This window comes from the organism of the source record quoted next, unplaced genomic scaffold (assembly GCF_019419815.1).
Source record: "Pyrus x bretschneideri cultivar Hongxiangsu unplaced genomic scaffold, Pyrus_bretschneideri_v1 Contig10, whole genome shotgun sequence".
Lineage (NCBI taxonomy): Eukaryota > Viridiplantae > Streptophyta > Magnoliopsida > Rosales > Rosaceae > Pyrus > Pyrus x bretschneideri.
The window spans coordinates 7,946,857-7,958,558 of NW_025999391.1; the positions used below are offsets into that span (position 1 = coordinate 7,946,857).

Consider the following 11,702-nt stretch of genomic DNA (forward strand, 5'->3'; position numbering starts at 1 on the left):
ATCCAGCATTGGTTTTCAAATTGGTGTATGTTGATGACCTTATTGTCACTGGTCCTAATGCTCAACTCTGTCAAGAAATCATTTCTCAACTCAATGGTTTATTTCATGTTAAGGATCTTGGTCCTCTTCATTACTTTCTTGGTATTGAAGTTCATAGATCATCCTCTGGCATATTTCTGTCTCAAAATAAGTAGATCTCCTCACCAAAGCTCACATGGAAGGTTCCAAGCTTTGTGTTACACCTCTCAGCACAACTAAGTTAGATCATAAGTCTCTTCTGTTTGCTAATCCTGCAGAATATAGGTCTTTAGTTGGTGGACTCAAATATTTAACCTGGACCAGGCCAGATCTGTCATTTGCAGTGACCTTGGTATGTCAATTCATGTAGCATCCAAGACAATCTCATTTTCAGGCAGTCAAGCGTATTCTCAGATATCTCAAGGGCACACTACCTCTTGGTTTATGGTTTCTAAAGTGTTCTAAACCTCTCACTCTCATTGTTTTCTCAGATGCGGACTGGGCAGGATGTAGCATTGATCGTTGATCTACTGGTAGGTTTTGCAACTACTTATGAGACTCCCTTATTAGCTGGAGTGCAAAGAAACAACCAAATATGGCTCATTTGTCCACAAAAGCTAAATACAGATCATTTGCCAACACTGTAGCAGAATTGACATGGATCTGCAAGCTTTTGGTTAATGTTGGACTTGTTCTTCCTTCTTCTCCACAACTTTGGTGCGACAATATTTCTGCCATTTCTTTGGCTAGAAATCCAATTTTTCATGCAAGAACCAAGCATGTGGAACTTGATTACCACTGCATCAAAGAATAAGTGCTAGCAAATCAAGTGACTGTTCTATTTGTTTGCACTCAAGATCAAGTTGCAGATATATGCACTAAAGCACTATCTAAGCACAAATTCCTTCTTCTCAGGAACAAACTTTCTCTTCAGTTCCCTCAGTTCAGTTTGAAAAGGGATAACAAACAAATTAAACAAAAAAACCAGTGAATGAAACAAGAAAACAATGTCTATTATAGAATGCCAAGATTAACAAGCATTAAGATTCATAAATAGCCCTAATGGTAATCAAACATCTAAGGTAAAAGAGGCTGTTATAGAATGCCTAGACATCCCAATAATGGAGCATTTATTTCAAACATTTTTTGTTGTTATTGGTCTCTTAAAGGGCCATATTCAACACCATCTTCAGTTTCCACTTTTGATTCTCTCTCTACATTAGAATCCTTATTCAATTCTCCAATTTCAGCACCATTTTGCCTCATTTACCCTCAAATGGACTCTAAATACAATTAACTACACATTAACACAAAAGAAGGTAAAATGCAACCAGTTTAACTCAAAAATATCACAAAGAGATCAGGAATGGATGGTATAAATGTATGAAATATATGAGTTATCAAACTGTCAAAATTAAGCATAACATAACTTTGATCTGGAGGATACCATTTAATAATCATGGAAGTATCATCAATATTCCTTCTCAAACCTTTACAATTGGCTTTAAGATATCGCTCACCCATAGATAGAGCTAATAACTTAGATCTCGCCGCGATAGGCATAACATTTTTTAACACCATGTTGTTACGGTCATTTCAAATTTGCCAACAAATGAGCAAACACAAGCTTAAATCACTAGGAACTTCCTTATCAACATGCTTTAAAGAATTTACCCAGTCTACTACCGAGTCGAAGTTAGCATTAGTGAAATTGCCCAGCTTAATTGAACAAATGTCCCAAATCGATTTAGTGACACCACAATTAAAGAATTAATGCATTTGGTCATCATCTACGGAATTACAAAAGGAACACACCTTATCAATCTTAATCACAATATAACTTAATCTTTTCCTAGTCTAAAGTCTATCACAAATAAACAACCACACAAACATCTTAACTTTAGGAGGAAAATTAAGTTTCAACATCTTATTAATTAACTTATGTTTTGTAGATTGAGTAAACGTCCTTTTCTGAATCCAAGTAGCCGATTTAACAGAGAACTTATCATTTGTATTTAACAATCACATCGTTGAAATCCTGCAAGGGAATTGTAATATTACTTACTTTCCTCACAATTTCATTATTAACCACTTACGAAAGCTTTCTCCTATCCCAGCAGAAATAATCAATAAGGTCACTAACTTTCAAGTCCAAATTAATATTGGGTAAGAGATGGAACAACGGGTAAGAAAAAACACAATTGTGGGACCATAACAAAATGTCCTTACCATTACTCACTCTCCATCTCATACCCTAAAAAATAGCATCCCTACTTTTCAATATACCTTTCCAAGCAAAAGAATAGTTTTGTCTAATTTTATTATCCAAAAAAAATTCCTTTCTAAGATACTTGCTTTTAATTAGCTTCACCCACTAGTTATCCTACTTAGTCATCATCATCCAACCCAATTTAGCAAGATAAGCGTTATTAAAATTATCCAATCTTCTAACTCCCATACTGCCCACTTTCTTACGAGCACAAATTGAATCCAAGCCACTAGAAAGATTTTCATGTCCCTACCCCAGAAAAAATCCCTACACTCTTTATTAAGATTATTGACAATCTTGTCAGGACACTTAAAGTAAGACATAACATGATTGGGCATACCCGTTAGATTGGAGTTAATTAAAGTAAGCCTCCCCACTCTTGAAAGAGTGTTTGCTTTCCAACCAACTAATTTTTGCTTGACCCTCTAAGTAACTCATTTCCATTAACTTGGCCATTCCAAAAAACAATATTATGGATACCAAGATACTTACCAATGGTAGTTTTATGTTGAATTTGCAATATATTAACAATATCAATTCTAATTTGAGAAGTAGTATTCTTGGAAAAATACAAGGACGACTTAAGAAATTTTTTTTGTTGACCCGCCGCTTTGGAAAACATATTAAGGATTTGAAGAATATTCTTTGCACCCCTTGACGTGGGCTTAGCAAACAAGGGACAACCATCAACAAACACTAAATTTGAGATTTTATATCCTCTAGGTAAGGACAAAATACCAATGTGACTTTGGATTATTTGTTGGGTATTGAGGTGTCTAATTAATGGTTCTATACAAAGGATAAAAATATAAGGAGACCTCCTGTCTCATGGAATGTATTAATTCTCCTTCCTTCTCTGTGCTTATAAATGGGCGACCTCATGGTTGCTTTTATCCGAGGGGGAATTAGACAAGGAGACCTCATGGTTGCTTATAAATGGGAGACCCTATTTTTGAAACACCCAATCACATGCCGGCATACGCATACAGCAATAATTACAATTAGTAATCAAGCAATTAACCCTAAAATCCCAATTCCCAAACCCTAATTTTTCAACACAAATCTTCACAGCAATAACTCTTCACATCAAATTAGTCCTGATGCACCAGAGCCAATCAACTGCACAACCAAGCCCTAAAGTAATCAAAGAGCATACTGTCACGAAATCTAGGAGAACATATCCACCACCAGACAAATTACATGACGAGGATGCTGCAACCTAATCAACTTGCCAACTAAACTTGCCGACTAAACTTTACTTGAATTTCCAATACAGAAGAAGCCTGTGTCCTAATCCAGCTGAAATTCAGTGATACATGAAACCAAGTGTTAACTTGCGGCATTTTCTGAAGCGTCTCATGAAGCGTAGGGTTTACCATCATTGGTTTGATGAGTTTAGGTCGCTTCCATATTGCTTCTGTGACATCCAATGGCGATCCCACTGCAACCACAACCCCTTTGTTTTTAACCGAGTCAATTGCCTCTACAAATTTCTTGAAGTCCTGCACATTGCGCATGGGATCAAAGACAAATAATGTAAAAATGTTGCAACATCAACGTAAAACCTTCACAGGTGTGTGCCTTAGTCGATGTTATGAAGTCGTAAATGAATCTAAACAAACTACATCATCAGCTTTGTATAAGTAAACGTGGGGAGAGGAGGGTGGGGCGTAATATCTTCAAAGACTGTCAATGGACAAATATTAGTAGACTTGATCAGCTAATGTCATATTAACATGTACGGTGTTCAAATTCCTATATTATCCAAAGTTAATTTAGAGGAAGTATCACTTAAAACATCATAATTTTATAAAGATAACAAACTCAGTACTATGAAATTTCTGGAATGTGATACAGCCATAATATAAGCTAAAATCAACCAACAAATTATGTCTCTTTACCTGGTTGACAATATCTCTTTATGTCTCCTTTGCCTATCTTCTGTTGTGACTCCCATCAAATAGTCCTGCAGAAAACTGCATAACCAAATGGCGGGAAAGAGTTCATAACGATGCTAAAAATAAGGACTAAACTCAGAAACACTTGTGAGATGATCACCACCGAGCTTTTGCAACAGTCATTAACAGTTCAATCATTTCTTTCTTTTTCCTTGTCCTCTTTTACAAAACAAGAAGTTATGTCCACTTACCTACAACAACCACCTTTGGAATCAGGAGGCATAGCAAAATCACCTCTGAGAGTTTTTAACACAGCAAATTTTTTACCTGTGTAAATATCAAAGTAACCACCAATAGGCTGCACCGTTATTTCCTTTTCCATAACACGACCATGTATTAGCAAGAAATTGGGAGACAACGTGTGTACTTCCATTAACCAATAACCAGTGTCATGGATGTTAACAGATTTTGCAACATGATTAACCTGTAGAAGGTAAGAATGATGTTAAAAGAATTTGCAACATGATTAACCTGCAGAAGGTAAGAATCAAGAATAATTCCCCACCAAAAAGAACTGGTATAAAGAAAAGGAACCGTCCACAAAACAAAATTATGCTAACCTTAATAGGCATTACATGATTAACCTGCAGAAGGTAAGAATCAAGAATAATTCCCCACCAAAAAGAACTTGTATAGAAAAAGGAACCGTCCACAAAACAAAATTATGCTAACCTTAATAGGCATTACAATGACCCCATTTTCAGATGGTAGTCTAGCTTTCCACATAGTTCTTGCAAAGGGAGACTTACTAGGCAGCAAATCCAGAAATTTGCTAACAAACTTCTCACTCTTCCCTGAAGCAGTCATATTTACGAAGCAACCTTTCTTACAAATTACGGACTTGCGGATCTCCTCTAGAGATGAAGAAATGCCATCCCAATCTTGATCAACTTTCCCTTCAAGCGCTTCCAGAAACTCCAATTGACTAAGTATAGAGAATTTACAGACCATATGAGAAACTGTATCTGTCCCATTACTTTTCTTAAGTCAATGCTGAATTATCATACTATGACAAAATAATTGCACAAAACTTTAAAGCTTTACGATTTTTCATATTATTTAAGATGTCAACTTGCATAAAGAATTCCTTATCCCAAAGAGATATGCATATGATAGTGTTAAAAAAGGTTGAAAATGGTGAGGTCCTTGAACAAACCTAGTTTTTAAACCTTTAATAAGATGTATATTAAACAAGAAAAGAAAAAAATTTTGTCATTGCACACTGGAAATTATGAACGATATTTCCAGGTTTCTGGAAAATACACTTCTTGGAGAGAGGAACAGAAACAGGAAAAGTAAGCATATGCAAAAATTAGTTCGTAAGACAAAAACTTGAAACTCTTAGTCCAACCTAATACCAAAAGGTTGTTCACGAATCCACCCAAAAACATTTAACTTCGCATCTGCCCTTACAGCAGCAATTTCATGATGATTATCACTGTTTTGGTACTGAAAATGACATAATGTAAACTCAAGCTTTGATAGTTAACTGTTAAGGATTGGCAATGTCAACTTTGAGCTTGTTTTAATAAAGTCAGTAAATCTCCGCTATAAACTGGGAAACTGTCTCTTTCAACCGCATCTTGTCTGTAAACTGGACTTCTTGGAGAACATGGTGGATCTGAAATAACATGAAATGAATGCATTCAAACTTAGAATTGTCTGCCAAAACCACTCATTGAGAACCACAAATGATTGCAATAATAACATGGAAGAAAAGGATAGAAACATTAGTGAGCAATGGCACACCAATTGCATGCCTAGAAACTTCTCCTTGTGCCAATATGGTACAAACAAAAGCAATTAAAAGTGAAAGAAGGGGTAACCGCTTAAGAACTTCTTTCTATCGACTAAAGAAGATTTACTCCATATTTTGCAGCCTAACATATAATATAAGAAAAAGAAAAGATCTTGACTGTCTCACTCTGACTTGGCAAATGGTCGAACCTAAGGGATCATATATTTTCCTTCAAGTTTTTTTTTCCTTAAATTTTTGGATTGGGCAGGATCTGCCGGATGAACTGCTCCTGTGGCCATCAGCTTTTGCAATTCATTTGTGTTTCTCACTAAAATTATTGTTTCGCCTGAGAAGAAAATTAAATCGAGAGTAACAATTATAATATGGAGGGTAATGGTTTCAATCAGCATTCAGGTATTGGTCTGATGTAAACCTATATGCTTAAGTCTGTCTTCAACACAAACTATGGGTCAACTGGTGCAAGGAAGAAGTACACATAAATAAAGCATCAGATGCAAAGACTATAAACATGCAACTCTGTGCATCCAAAAATTCTGAGCAGTTATGAGTTAAGATTCAACACCACTAAGTACTAATAGCATACTAAATTATATAAACACACCCAAGAACGTGAACCCCATTTCATCCAAATTTGAATTTCCCCTGTTGATCAGAAAAATAAACAAAGGGAACTGAAAATACTCATCACATGACTCTGAAAAGAACAGGAAAATAATACCATTTCAAATAGGTCTTCAGCACGTCCTGCCATGACATTCCCTTTGACAATTATATGGGCACATGGATCTTTCTTGCACCATACAGGTGATGTAACTGGACTAATTGATATTCCTCCAGTTTTTCTCACAATCAATTTATGAAGTTCAGTAAAGCTCATGTCTTTTGTATCCATGTTCACCAGTGCGAAACTGCCAGAACACAATAGCTCATATGATTATTCAGTAATCAAAGAGGTGGCTGATGTGATTCAATGCTCAGCCTTCTTAGTTACTCATTGAGATAACATCTTACCAGAAAATAGGTACCAAAGGAAGAAGCTCTTGCTTTAGTGAACCCATATGGAACACAATGTCAACAGAAAGGATATCATTCGTGAAGGAAGCATGTTGCAATACTATAACTCCATTATTTTATATACACAACCTACATATAACAGATATAAGCTTTTTATTTATTCCTCTTTGTTCTTGCAGGAACAATCCATAACGAAACTTGATTCAAACTGAAACATAATAAATCAAATCTTTAAGGTGATTATGACCTTTGGAGGAACATGCTTGGGTTTTGGAATTTCTTGCAGACAGAGGCTTGGAACACTTCTCAAAGCTTCTGGTGGGTCAGGATTTTTTTGCTTCAGTCACAGCTCTCGGGTTGCACGTACCAGCTCAGCGAGATCATTTTCTGTCATACCTGCTTTAACTTTCCCCAAGATTTCTTTCTCAGCTTTTTTATCACTAGAAAACTTTTGTGGATCAGGCTGTCCAAGAAGTCGAATGGAGGAGTTATAAACACATTCAAAAAGTTGGGTGCAAAATCTTTGATCGATTACCTGCATTGCCACCACAACATTATGGGGATTGTTTAAAATGAATTTCTTTATCAGAGGAGAGAAAACAGTCTTAAAGCCTTCCTTTTGTATTCTGGCATTCAGTTCCATTAAAAAATGATGAAGAGAGAAAACATCTTAGAGCCTTCCTTTTGTATTCTGGCATTCAGTTCCATTAAAAAATTGCCATGCTTCAATGCCTCAAAGGGATCCATACCATATATCCATTTATCCTATAGAGATTTAATATATTTAAATTCATGATTAAGAATAATTGGCTATTACAACAGAATGTATTTTATGAACATATAATAAACAAACAAAAAAAAAAATCAAAGAGGAATGTATCTTACAATGGACTGGAGCATTAAGGACAAGCCTTCAGGAAATACTTTCTCATTGTATTACCTGCAAATGAACTCCATTGTATTCACGGATGCTTCTACAGCATCTGTATTAAAGCCTTTCTCCACAAATAGTACAAGTGTCCTTGTGACTAATAGCTCTACCTTTGAAATGTCTTTGCGAGAAACATTCATCAGCAATATACTCAATAGAGTTTGAAAGAGATGAAAATCAACCTCGATATAAATATCTCCATAGCCATATTCCAGCATCATTCTCCTCAATGGAGAAAGAATAGTTGCCAACATGAGATGAACAAAAGCATCAATTGTTCGCTCACTCTCCATGTCCAAGGGCCTATCACAGAGCAACCAACTGAGGCATACCATGCTTTTCTTCTCTAAATCACCTGATTTACCATAAGGATAGTTCTTAAGAATCCTGACTGACTCTGAAAATAGTCTTTGCGGTTTGATCCTCGATAAATTTGGTGCTGAACTTGCATCAAACATGTCTAGGTACTCTAAGCGAGAGAGAGAGAGAGAGAGAGAGAGAGAGAGAGAGATTAGTACTAGAATTTTAAAAATTATATCGTTTGTCACAATTATAATAAAAGGAAAAGTAATTACACAAAATTAAGATGTTAGTGACCAATATATTTCTGTAACAGCTTCTAATTAGTTTCTTATTTTTAATTAAACTCTGATTCAATTCTTCAAAATAAATTGGGTATAAAACTGAAATGATGGGACATTTGCGATTACAGACTTGACAGCCTTGTATAATAAAGGAAATCTATTAAAGTGACTAAAAAGGGATAAAATGTAGTAACAGATACTGTAAGAGGCATTACATATTCATGAATTTAAATGGCCAGACTAATATTTTCAATAGGCTCTTTTTCTAACTATAGCTTCTCATTGAATTTAGTTTGGGAAAATTCGCCCACTATTTAAGAGAAATGGGCAAAATAGTCATGCAAGTTATCTAGCAGGTAACCATAAGTTGTTCACATGTATGTACGTAGAAACAGATTTGTTTCAATACCACTCAAAATGTGCACACGCTTAGTTGGATCATCATCTCCATAAAACCATATCCTTGCATTGCTGGGATGGTAGTATTTCCGGTGGAACTCCTGTGATGTTATTTTCCGAAATTCAGAAAGGAAAGCACTACAGCATTAAAACAATAGTTAAGAAATAGTTCATAAAAAAGTTACCCTTCAGAATATGAAAGAAACATATAAGTCAGTTGGATCGATGACCAAACCATAAACTAACGTCACAGGGCTCATACCATATGAAAAACCACAGTTTTAAAGTTTATCATGGTATCTGACATATCAAAGAACTAATCATCCTGTTTAGTGAACACAACAAACCTTTAAGTCCTCATAAATCAGTTGAGGCATAATTTTTGGATTGGATTCCCAGCATGGTCAAAATTGTAGGTAGCGTCTGGAAAAATGGCCCGTAGGAAATGAAGAGCAGATGTGTGATATTAGAGAGATACTGAATCAAATTAGAAAAAATTAAAAAATATGAACACTAGGCAAACATAATAACCAATCTAGTAGCACTCTAGTCATCTATGGTAACGAATGACTCTGTAGCTTAATATGTCAGGTAGATAAACAGAACAAATGACGTCAACGAATCTGAATGATACCATTTTAGTAAGCACACAGGTATGTGATTATATTGTCAGAAGCTACCATGTTTATTAAAGTAGGTATTACATCTGGTTTTATCAAACCTTTAGCCTAATCTTATCTAGTTATGCATCAGGTAATGATTTATATAAATTAAAGATAGAGGGAGGGAGGGAACAGAGAAGCTCTGTATGCTTCATCAGCATGAGAAAATCACAATTAGCAAAATCATTTGGGCATGCAAAATTGCCTGTCGAGCAGTCAGCTTCAGTATATCTCTATCCAGTGGCCAAAATTGGAATTCCTTCATCCGATTGAAGACAACTCCTGAAATTATGAACAAAATTCATTTTACGATGAAATGGCACATTAGTTTCATGCTTGGAAATTAACGAAACTCATAATCAATTAAGAACATAAAATGTTGCCAACACAATGCAAACCAAAGAAAAAAAACACTTGAGAACTGGGCACAAGCATCAAATGTCCAACCTTGATAAGTTGAATCTTCGGATGGGTCGTTAAGGTCATAACGCCAACCCTGTTGCCGGAAAATCTGGATGTCCTCCACACATTTAGGAAAGAAAACAGCATCGAGGAGTACATCAACGAAACTATGCAATTCCTGATTTAACTATGAAAACCATATAATTTTAGAATACAGATTAATTCCATACATACAACACAGATTAGACCCACACTGTAGTTTCGTTTCAAGTTTTGCAAACTCGAATTTACCTTTGTGGTTGTGCAATTACCGGAGTAGTAGGTCCGGTCAGCCATTACCTTACAATACATATAAGTACTGAAGCTCTTCAAAACTAACTCGTCAAATGGTTTTTTTCAAAGGGTACTTTCTCGACCCACATGCCACACTCTGTTGCAATACGTCGGGGACTCCAGTCGAATCGGTCCTGCATCTCAACAGTTGAACACAAATATAAAGAAATAGGCGAAATCGGCAACTGCATTACACGAAAAAGAAAGGTTTTGAAAGAGAACTCACGGTACTGTTTGAAAAGTAATGCCGAAGACCTTTTTCTTGGAGGTGTTGGACAGAGACATGATTTCGGCACCAGTCTTTTTGTGCCGGAAAAGCACAGCGTTGGAGTCGCAGTCTCCGATGAACTCTTCCGAGACCTCCAAGACCTTCTCGAAACCCAGCTTCTCCGCAACGTCATCTGGTACACCAGGAAGCTCTACGCACACCCAGAAAAGCAACAGAGAGAAAAAAAAATATGCTCGATTAATCTGAAATTTACAGAAGGGGTAGCTTTTGTTGGGGTTATAATGTACATACCTCGTGGAGGACGAAACGACTGAGTCGGCGGCATGCCGACGGCGCTTGAGGAGAGGAGTGGTGGGATGTGGTGGCGGAGTAAGGGATCGGACGTGGTGGCGGTGGTCAAAATTCTGCTCAGAAATGGGGTTTTGAGTTTTTGAGGGAGAGGAAAATATCAGAATATATATGTATAGAGAGAGAGAGAGAGAGAGAGAGAGAGAGAAAGAGACAGACAGAGATGTTAAATGTCGTGAGAGAGTGGGAGTGGTGAGTGAGTGAAAGGGGGATTTAAGGAGACGCTGACCGTCCTGACCGGCCTGTGATGACAGAGCTGACCGTACGGACAAGCACAGCGTACGGGGCCACGGGCGGATGGTGGTTTTGGGAGGGAAATATTTGGCTCCAAGCCGAGCTATTCAAGCCGAGCCGATCAGAACCGAGCTGCTATTTCCTGACCGGCCTGTCATTTTTTTATTTTATGAAATGATAATGGTTATCCTAAGATTATGAGTTTAAGTTAGTATAGAACGAGATTCGAATTTAAAATAGCAGTAGATTACATTAGGGGTGGGCGTAAAATTCGTGAAAATGCAAAATCGAATCAAACCACGATACAATAAATCGTAAAAATTTGTGTTGACCAAAAAAAGTCATCATAGGTTCAAGAACTGAACCAAACCTTTCATATCGGTTCCGGTTCCGATTTTTATGTTGGCGGAACCACTTAGAACCGAACAAAACCGTGAAAATATATAATTAATTGGGTTTTGAAAATTTTGTGAATTTCAATCATTTGATCACGTTTCTTAATAAGAGTGCTTCGATCTTTCGTTTCTAGATCGTTAAATTAGTAACCAAAATGAGTTCGTAA

The 11,702-nt window shown here is 36.5% G+C and overlaps 1 pseudogene; it reads right to left on the reverse strand.

Moving 5' to 3' along the window:
* Positions 1 to 3,088: 3,088 nt before the first annotated feature.
* LOC103941432 lies at positions 3,089 to 11,092 on the reverse strand (annotated as a pseudogene).
* Between the last annotated feature and the right edge of the window lie 610 nt (positions 11,093 to 11,702).